We start from the raw sequence: 11,022 nt of genomic DNA, 5'->3' as shown, positions 1-11,022 counted from the left end.
AGTGTCCAGCTTCAAAAAAAAAAACCCACAAGGGAGTCCTTATTTTTATTTCAATATTACTGATAATGACCTTTACAGGTGTCATTCACCTATCTGAATTTATCTGTTTCTCTGATTTGGCCCCTAATTTTCTAGACATGTATTTGGGCTTAACCTGTGAAAAACATGTCTAATGCAGAACAAATACATCAAAAGTGTCCAAATATAGCAAATAACTATCATTGATACAGAACTTTTTCAAATCTTTACAGACTCTTAGAGAGAGAGATGAGAGCACTTTTCCTGTTGTAGAAATCATGCAGCACCTTGCAGGACTGAGCTTTTAATCAGGATTTCTACAACGTTTGGTTTAATTTTCCTTGTCAAAATATTCTACAAGTTATGCTCTTTAAACCTCAAATTACATAAATAAACAGAGAAGAAACACAGCTGTCACAAATGCATGAAAGAATGCTTGGAAGAGGACGAGGATCAATTATTCCCATTAGCAAATGAGGGTTGAAGAAGAAATGTTTCAAAACTATACAGGAAATATGTAGGCTAAATATTACGTAAAACATTGATAAAAAATTAACTGTAACAAGCAATTTAATGAGGAGGGAGGAGATGAGAAAGGTTAGAATCTTTTTGGAATAGTTAGTTTAATTATCACTGACAGTATGGAGAAAATGAACCTATTCATGACAAACTAAATGTTTCGTCTAATCCAAATTATTCCAGTAGCCTCTTGTGCCTATAGCATGTGTATAAACTTCTCTTTTCTGTGCTCATAATAAAGTCAGTGATGAGTAATTTTTTTATGTCTGGAAAACCTTTTGAGGGCAGGAAAGGTATGAGCCAGAGGTTGTGTGCATTTTTCACCAAGATTTAACTTGGACTAACAGCACAAGTCTCTAAAGAACAGCAGTCTGCCTGCTACTCCTCAAAGCTAAAGTAAAGAATGTATAGATGACATTCCATTTGATCTTTTCCATGCTCTGTGACTATACATTACAACTAAAAAAACTCATGTACTGTAATAGGTCCAGAGATGCATTTTGCATGACTTTTGACAGACAGCATCCCATATTTTCTCTCACAGAATGTGCTGAACGTGCTTCCCATCTGTCTTTCACCACAGACTTCTCTGTTGCACATGCAACTCCTGTTTAACTAGGGAACTGACTAATGGTGTCTAAAAATAACTGCATTGCTGTTCCCATTAATCCTCAATATACACCTTAGAAAGCATCCTGCCTGCTAAAAAAAACCAGAAGCCAATCCAAAAACCTAAGCAGAACGTATCTATATGCAAACCCATTTAATGAGAAGGGACTAGTCCTTGTTGGAGCTAAATCTTAGATTATACATTGGAAAGACAGATTAGGCCATTCTGCAGCTTTTTTGAGCGTAGCCACACAGTTGGAAGAATACCAAGGAAAATATTCTGGGACAATATGTCTGAATCAGAGCCTCAAAACCACATTTTTCATGCAGATTATGTCCAAGATTCTACTGTGTCCCACTGTGTAGATTTATTCATGGCCCACTGCCATTTATTACACCAGAGTTTGCAAATGCATAGCCTCCGAACTCTCCATTTGCTGAGCAAGGAAATGAGCAACGGACTGGCTGAAGGAATGTAGGCAAATGACTTCTGATGATTCTTTTCCAAGGCCTCAGTTTTCACTCCCAGAAAAGTCAGTCTCTAACTTCCACTATTATGAAGCGAGTCTTTAAAGAGAGAGCTGAGCATGATTGATGAAGTCACACAGTTTAGATTTTGTAAAGAGACTGATAGCATAGCTCTAAGTTGCAAATGATTGCATTTGTGCACATATCTTCATCAGCAATAGGAATATATAAGTCACTCCACGCAACTGTAGGTTCTTAACCATGGTGGTTTACATGCATAGTTGGCTTGCAGTCCCTGGATAAGGAGGCCACACCTGTGGACATCAGGTTGTCAGTGGATTGCCTCTATAATTCTTTTATAATATCATAGAATCATAGAATGGCTTGTGTTTGGAAAAGCCCTTAAAGATCACCTAGTTCCAACCCCCTGCCATGGTCAGGGATGCCACCCACTAGGTCAAGTTGCTCAGGGCCTCATCCAACCTGGCCTTGAACGCCTCCAGGGATGGGGCATCCACAGCTTCTCTGGGCAACCTGTTCCAGTACCTCACCGCTGAGTTAAGAATAAAGTAAAGAATTCTGAGTATAAACTTTCCTACTAACATCTAGAACATCTAATCTGAATCTCCCCTCTTTTAGTTTAAAACCATTCCCCTTTGTCCTATCACTATCTGCCTGTGCAAAAAGTCACTCTCCATCTTGTTTTTTAATCCCTTTTTAAATACTGAAAGGACACAATGAGGGCTCACTGAAGCCTTTTCTTCTCCAAGCTGAACATCCCCAGCTCCACCAGCCTTTCTTCATAGGAGAGGTACTCCAGTCCTCTGATCATCTTTGCAGCCCTTCCCTGGACCTGCTCCAATAGGCCCACATCTTCTGTATCCTGGGGGCCCCAGACCTGGATGCAGCACTCTGAGTGGGACCTCATGACAGAAGAGCACAGAAGGGCACAATCACCTCCCTCTACTTGTTGGCCATGCCTCTGTTGATGCAGCCCAGGATGCAGTTGGCCTTCTGGGCTGCAAGTGTACACTGCTGGCTCATGTTAATTTTTTCATCCACCAGAAATCCTAAGTCCTTTTCTTAGAGAAAAGTGTTCTTAAAAGTTGCCAGCTCTGATCAGTTCCTTTGTCCCTAAGGACAGTGTCCCAGAGGACACTAATTATTTAAACAGCTGGAAGTTCACTCTTCTATAGTCCAGGGCCTGATTTTGCTCTTTTCCAGGCATATATTCCTTGAGATCACAAACTCAACCAGGGCATGGTCACTGCAGCACAGCCTGCTTCCAGTCTTAGCCTCTTTACTGAGTTCATCCGCAATGGTGAGCACCAGGTTCAGTAGCACTTCTCCACTGGCTAGTTTGTCTAATACCTGGACTAAGAAGTTATCCTTGATGCACTCCAGGAGTCTTCTGGATTGCTTACAGCTTGCTGTGTTGTTTCCTAGTAGACATCCAGGGAATTGAAATCGGCTGCCCATTAGGACGAGAGCCTGTGAGTGAGATGCTTGTCGTAGCTGAAGCAAGAAGACCTTGCCAACAGGCTCCCCTTGATCAAGCGGCCTGTAGTAGACCCCAACCACAAGGTGTGCTTTGTTGGTCCAGTTCTTAATTTTTACTGCAAGCTCTCAAACTGTTAGAGGCTACAACTAACATAGCCAAATTTCAGTTTACATTGAAAGAAAAGAGGAAGGTTCCTTCATTTTATTTATTTATTTTTTTTGTTAGTTTATTTATTTATTTTCTTTTAATGCTTGTGAGGCTGTCAAAAAGCTTGATACAAAGTTTCATTCATCCAAGAATATCATAAGGAATATTCTGAACAGTGAAGATGGTTATAAATTAGTCCAGATTATTTGGGAAAATCTAATTCAAGCCATTTGAGGAGAAAGATATTGCCCAGAAACATGGAAAATCTATGCTTTTCATCCATTGAAGAAATCTATTTATTTATTCATTTTTGTTGTTGCTTTAGAACAGATTTTCTTTGAGAACTGGAAATACGTTGCGCTAGATACTGTATAGAATGTATTTGAAATTAGTTCCTGATGTAGTTATTAAGGACAAGTGACTACTCAGCATGAATTTTCCAGTTTATTTTCCATAGATATACACAAATCATGTTCCCCCACATATGCATATATGGGTAGAGCAGATAACAGGTGATCTTTCATAGCAGTACCCCGTGAACAACTTTGCAAAATTCTTTTTCTTTACTGATCGCACATCTGAACCCACCATTGTTACAGGTACTGGTCCATTATGACACCTTGCAGAATTAAATTTAGACATATATAGGGGTGGGTAATTCTTATTCGGATAATCTTTCAGAAATAGGCCACTTAATGTAATTTTCAGTGGGAGGTCTTGTAAACTGTCTCTTAGTCACTTGCTAATTTTCTTACAATGTTATAATAATAAAAATAATAATTATTTAGTATACAGCACATTTCATTTTCAAAATGCTTTTGCAATACTAATTAATCCTCACTGTGAGGTTTAATGGTGCATACCAGAGAATTATATCCTGGCTTAATGCCAATTGCTAATCAGCTGACATGATTCCAATTTTAGAAGTTTTCCTAAGAGGAAAAAGGCATAATTTGAATTATCCTGGACAGAGCAGCAGTATGAACAAAGAGAATTCATCGGTCTTTGGAGTGCTCTGAATGTCTAGACACTTGGTTTAAAGGTAAAATTATGAAATTCCAAAGAGATAGCAACTTCAATTTAAAAAACAATTATACTAAGAATAGCTAAATATACTTTAAAATACATCTTTGAAAAGGTCTCTTTAACAGAGTTTGCTGATTATTTAGGGATCATTAATACCCAGATTCCCCATTAATTAAAAAACAGATAAGACTTATGAGCTGTATTTCATATGCAGGAAAACATAGGTACAAGGACTATGTTACATGGTCCAAACCACTATTGCAGTAGAGGACTTTGTTCCACATTGTATTTTCTCGTCTTGCAAAGCTGTCATATGAATTTTCTACCCTCTGCTACCGACTCTTCAGTAGTGCTGGTGGTATTGGCTGTAAGGGCTGCACTACATGCTGGCTTATTAAAACAGTCTCAGCCTATAACAACACCACAACAAAATATCCTCTTTCTCCTTCCCCACCTCAACATCCAAAACTCTGAAAGAAATTAAAAACTGATAGTTTTTTTTGGTGTCCAGTTACACTTGGAAATTTGGGTAGTAATTCATGATGGTAAGGACATTGCAAACATTTTTGCTGCTGGAGAAAAAAATATGGACACAGAACTGGCACCCAAGACTGGGTCCAACTTGGTCTGTGTTGTACACTTTGCTATTTTCAAGAGATATTGGCTCAGATATTCTTCATTGATAAATTTTGCTTCTTTGTTGTTGTTGACAAACCCTTTCACTTTGTGTCACACTCTGGCAAAGGAGGATAGGAGGATTTTAGTGTACCCTAGTTAGCTCTGCAGATACTGTTAACTTGCCCCCTATGTGGGCACTATGCTATTTCATTTCATTCAGCTCTTTCCAATGCAGGAAGAAACCAGACTTTGCAAGTTGTGAACGCTGTGATTCTCCAGCCAGCCCTAGTACTTTATGTGGAGAAATACCTGCAGGAATCTTCCTCAAGAGGTTGACAAAACTCGTTTAATTTCTAGTGACATTTTTACAAGTGTTTACATAATGTACAGTAGTTTCATTTGTTTAATGTAGCCAAGAAGCTGGAGAGGTAATTTTTCTAATGTGATATAATCAGGAGTGCCACTATTTTTTCCTTGGGGAAAAAGAAATCCTACCAAATGCATGTACTGTATTAAAGACTTCAGACACATGAATTACTTGACAGATTGTTATTCTCTGGCCTGTAAATACATTTAGAGTATTTTTAAAGACATATTGGCTACCTGATAGAATGTAATAACTACAAAGGGTGGTTATTCAGTTACTTCAATGTATCATATACAGATACAGTTAGGGTCCTTAAAATACAACAGAAAATAATATATACTTTAGCCAAGAGGAAAGCAGGAGCTGCTTCAGAGGTGTTGCAGTTTGCTTTATTCATCCTTGTAAATCAACATTTGGCTTCTTTAGAGCTGCAACCAGAAATGTGTCAACAACAACATTTTCATTGTAACAGATTATAACATGTCTTTGGTAGCTGGAGTAGGATTCATCTGCATAAATGGTGTCATCTATAACTCAGTTGTCTACACAGTTCTAGATGCCTACATTCCCTGTATAGTCTATTGAAAAAGAAAAAAAAAAAAGGTAACTTAGGATGTGATTCTTCTAATCCTATGTCTGTGGCAGATCAGCTGTATTGTGTCCTGAAACAGTCTGTTTCTCTACACTGATGGTAATTGGGATTACTATTACAAGTAGCTCCAACAGCATAAATAGCAAAGCTTAGTTAAGGTGAACCCCATCCCAGGTAACATCACATGCATCTTTCCAATGCCTGCAGAATTGAACTGGAACAGTAAGTACATTAAGCCTGTTTCAGTGGGAGGCAGAATGGCTGATTGCTTGGAGTCAAAAGCTTGTCCATAAGGAGTGGTATTTTCCTTACACAATATCTAAAACCTACATTAGAATCATACTGCCAGGCTTCTGTGTGAATAGGGGCACTGTGCTCTTCTCTGAATTGTGTCCTGTTACCCGAGGCTGTGTTGGTTGTAATGGACCAATGCCATTACAAGGAGTTTCTTCAGATTGCACAGGGTGGACAGTTATAGGTCCAGCACCATGGCACTATTTAGTTTGTCAGCATGGATATAACTACTGGGTCTCTGTGCTACCTGGTTAGCTGAAGGTGAGTTCAAACCACAAAGCTTGCCTTGGCCCAGTTGTGTCTTGCGTGCTTCTCATTCACATTTTAGGTGAGGATAATTTTGGACATTTCAAATGTTCCACACACCGTGCTTATGGCTGAAATGGATCCTTCTTGCCCAGCATACTCACTGCACACACAACCACTGCTTCTGGTGGAACCCAAAAGGTAAATGGTGTAGCCTGAGACATAAAGGGTGTACATGAAGGCATGCATATCATAGACTCATAGAATCATAGAATGGTTTGGGTAGGAAGGGACCTTAAAGATCAACTAATTCCAATGCCCCTGCCATGGGCAGGGACAACTCCTACCAGACTAGGTTGCTCAAAGCCCCTTCCAACCTAGCCTTAAACACTTCCAAGGATGGGGCATACACAACTTCTCTGGGCAACCTGTTCCTGTGCCTCACCACTCTCAGAGTAAAGAATTTCCTCCTAATATCTAATCTAAACCTACCCTCTTTTAGTTTAAAGCCATTACCCCTTGTCCTATCACTACACCCCCTGACAAAGAGTCCCTCCCCATCTTTCTTGTAGGCCCCGTTTAGGGACCAGAAGGCTATAAGGTATCCCCAGAGCCTTCTCTTCTCCAGGATGAACAACCCCAACTCCCTAAGCCTGTCTTCATAGGAGAGGTGCTCCAGCCCTTTGATCATCTTTGTGGCCCTCCTCTGGACTCGTTCTAATAGGTCCATGTTGTCCTTGTACTGGGGGCCCCAGAACTGAACACAGTGCTCCAAGTGGACCATTGCTCTCACAAGAGCAAAGTAGATGTGGACAATCACCTCCCTTTATCTGCTGGCCATACTTCTTTTGATGCAGTGGTTGGCTTTTTGGGCTGCAAGCACATATTGCTGGTTCATGTTGAGCTTCTCGTTAACCAGCACCACCAGGTCCTTCGCCTCATGGCTGGTCTCAGTCCATTCTTTGCCCAGCCGGTATTTGTGCTTGGGATTGCCACAGCCCTGATGCAGGACCTTGCACTTGGCCTTGCTGAACTTTGTGCTGTTTGCACAGGCCCACCTCTCACGCCTATCAAGGTCTCTCTGGATAGCATCCCTTCCCTCTTGTGTGTTGAGGTGAGGTTACCAGGTCAGATAATGTTACGATAGTATTCAGTATTCAGTATTCAGGATTACGATAGTATTCAGGACAACATCTTGTTCCTGTTCTGCATGATCATATTTTCCCACCTGGTAAAATCTTTAGGTGCTGACTCAAGCTATTATGTGGACACCACATGCAGGCAGCAGAGGTAACCGAGGAGTTTGGGCTGGTGTATAAACTCCAGCTGCTTCACAGTTGGTGGAAAGATTTCACATTCTTCAGGAGGCACTTATATCTCTATCGAATATGGATCAGTTCAAAGCATGAATGTAACACTAATGCTTGTTAAATTAATGTTTTAATCTTAAGTGGATTGGATTTACCTTTAACTCATTCTGTAGTTTATTCTTTTTTTTTTTTTTTTTTTTTTTCCCACACATGTTCCTGGGCTGTGTTTCACTTTTATGTCCTTGCTTGGTTAGATTACTCTTTTGTAAAATGGCTTTAGGCCTAGCTGGATTCCAGATACCAGCTATATAATAAGATTATATTGTTAAAGTAGTGGTAAACCTACAAAATCCCAGTAAGATATACCTTGCCAATGTTTGATACAGTAAAAATAATTTACTAATATAAGCTGAACTGCCAGAAATTCCGAGTTTTGACAAGATCCAAAAAATATTTGCTGTAATTTTTCTTCTACAGAGCTATAAGGTTTTTATTTCAGATAAAATAAAATCTACTTTCCTGTGTGACTTTGTACACTTTTCCCATATATTTATTTGTTTATTTATCTGCAAATATATAATTAGATATTCTCATTCCTTGTATTTATCAAACTTTTCAGCTGAAATATTTTTCTGTAGCCTACCTTTTATCCACATTGTGTGGTCTGCTGCACTTTCTCCCTGTTTTATGTAATAGATGTGTTTTGATGTGACTAAGATTTTTAACATTAGACAATGTTCTGAAATAAGGCTGAAATAAATCATATTCCTTCTGTGTATCCCCTGTTTTATCTATAGTAGAACAGAACAAAAAATGGTCAGAAGAGCTAAAAGCATCTGAAACAAATCAAAAAGTTTAAGTCCAAAAATGAGCATTATGGTAACCTTGTTGAGCTCTAGAATAGCAGAAGACACCAGATAATTCCTGATGTAGTGTACTGTGTGCAGCAGCCATAGTACTTGTCTCCCAAGAGAACTGTGCTCTTTTCTTACTTTGGTAAATGAAGCAAACTTTGATAAATAAAATTTCCAGCTCTGGAAGGAGAAAAGAAAACAGAAACCCATGTCACAGGGCCACCCTGTCTTTCTCTGTTAATTCCAGGCTTGTCCTACAGCAGAACAGTGGGACCCTGGGAAGCCACTCTGAGGTCTCATCTAAAACCTACTACCTGGGCCCTTTCTTTTTAGAAACTAACGTATGTGGTAGCTAAATCCCTACCTTCAGCAAGATCGAGATTTTCTACGCAGCTCTTTGGACCTTGTAGAAGGGCTATGTCTGTAGAAGTAATGTGAAAAAAATAAAGTAATATCCTAAAACTTGGGAAGACCAAATATTTAACTGTAGCTGCTTGGAAATTGTACTTTTGAATTAATGGATGAAACCCCTCAAATGACTCCATGGAAATTACATGCATTGTCTTTGCTTGAATTCAGTTCTGACTTTGTGCCATATGATGAAGTCTACCTGGTGATGGAAGTCAACAATGGGTTTCTCCATCACCCATACTGTTTTACATAGAGTTACATTGTGTCTAGAACTTTTTTATTTTTATTTTTTAATATCATTCTATGAAATTTCATTAGATTTTGAATTGGTATTGGATTTCAGAAGGAACACATAATTAACAATTGTTCTTTCTCTAGAATTTAAAGTAGGGATGTGCAATTGCTTCTGTAACTTGTATTTACCTAATGAAAAATACTTATCATCCAAGTAACTTACACTCATTCAGATGCCTATTACAGAGCTTTTGCAAGACTGTACTACATATTGACTCGCATCTCTTTTCCTATGAAGGATTATCCTCAAGGCCTAGAAAAGCAATAGTGATGAGGTGCTCTATTTTACTGCTTAAATCTGGAAATTAGCTGATGAGAGTCTCCAGTTACAGGTTTACAAATCAACAGAGGTGGTTTAACTGAAAAATTTGGACTAATTGGTGATGGAATGGAAATCATACATTTATCAGGAAATAATTTTAGACTCATAATTAGACTTTCGAACTTGATGCAGTAGCATCATTAATTATAACCCTCTTTATAATGCCTTGTTATTCATTTATGTACACAGAATTGCTTCCTCATTGCCTGATTGAGAACTTTCAGTTGATAATTATTCTTAATTTTTTGATATGTGACTTAAACCTTAAATCAATTGCCCAAATATGGATGACTAGTGACATTTAATAGGCCTGGCCTAAGCTTCTGGAGTGTTATCCTATCTGGCCTCCAGCTGTTGTCCCAGAAAGGCATGTATTGTATCTCCTAGTTCCATGTGACTTTGGGCACCTGAACTGAGTTCTTGCAAGTATACAGGCATGCTTTCAGGTAAGTGGAATTGCATCTGCAAACATTTTGATTGGACAATGTTTTTCTGCTAAGACTTTCATACTGCACTTTGTAGTAGAAGGGTCATACAAAATAAAAAGTTCAACGATGTTGTAACTGTCATTATTCATGATCTTCTGAATATTGTTTTCCTCTATCATTTCAAAATAAATTATTCCTATATCTCCTCTTCATATCTCCTTCATATTTCCTCTGTATTTTCTACTTCATATTATAGTGATTTTTTACTGACACTCCCCAGCATAATGCTGTTTGTAAATTTTACACTGTGATAGCACTTTTGGTAATAACTTTTCATCTGACTTTATTTGATCATGTTTGTGAAAAGGAAAAAAAATCATTTCAGAAACAATAGAAAGCAATGGTGCTCACTACCTCACAGTTAGCAAGAGCCTATTTTAAATAATTTGAGAATTGAGGCCATGCTTCAAGAAGTCGGAACCTACTTCAGTCAGAATCCACTGTTCCTCAGCACTCTGATTTGTTAAGGTCAATGAACAAAGCACTTTGAAGGACTGCAACTTGCTGATAGTAGGCATGTGGTTCCCTGCTAAATTCTTTGAAAGCAGACACCTGAATGCTTTTGATTAAATATGGAAAAGCTACATCTAAGCTTGGAATTGAAATTTAAAAGGATTTCAGAAGACATTTTCATACCATTTTCTCTTCCAATGCTTTAATGTTTGGGGGTTTAAAGTTCCCTAGCTAGGAAAAAAAGAATGTTGTCCAAGGAACATGAAAAAAAAAATAAATACCTGCAACAGTTGATAAAAGAACATTAGGAGAAAATGGAAATATGGCAGCAGTCTGTTCTTGTTATGAGGACATACAAAACAGTAAAAACTGGAAAATCACAGTACCATGTGATTTTCCCATGATGCCATTGCACACACATATCTATAACAAACCTTTGCCAGGTTTATTCTAATTGCTTGGAGAAAGCATTTCAGTATGCAAAT

Source organism: Cygnus olor, chromosome 3 (genome assembly GCF_009769625.2).
Source record: "Cygnus olor isolate bCygOlo1 chromosome 3, bCygOlo1.pri.v2, whole genome shotgun sequence".
NCBI lineage: Eukaryota > Metazoa > Chordata > Aves > Anseriformes > Anatidae > Cygnus > Cygnus olor.
Note: the sequence above shows the minus strand (reverse complement) of the source record.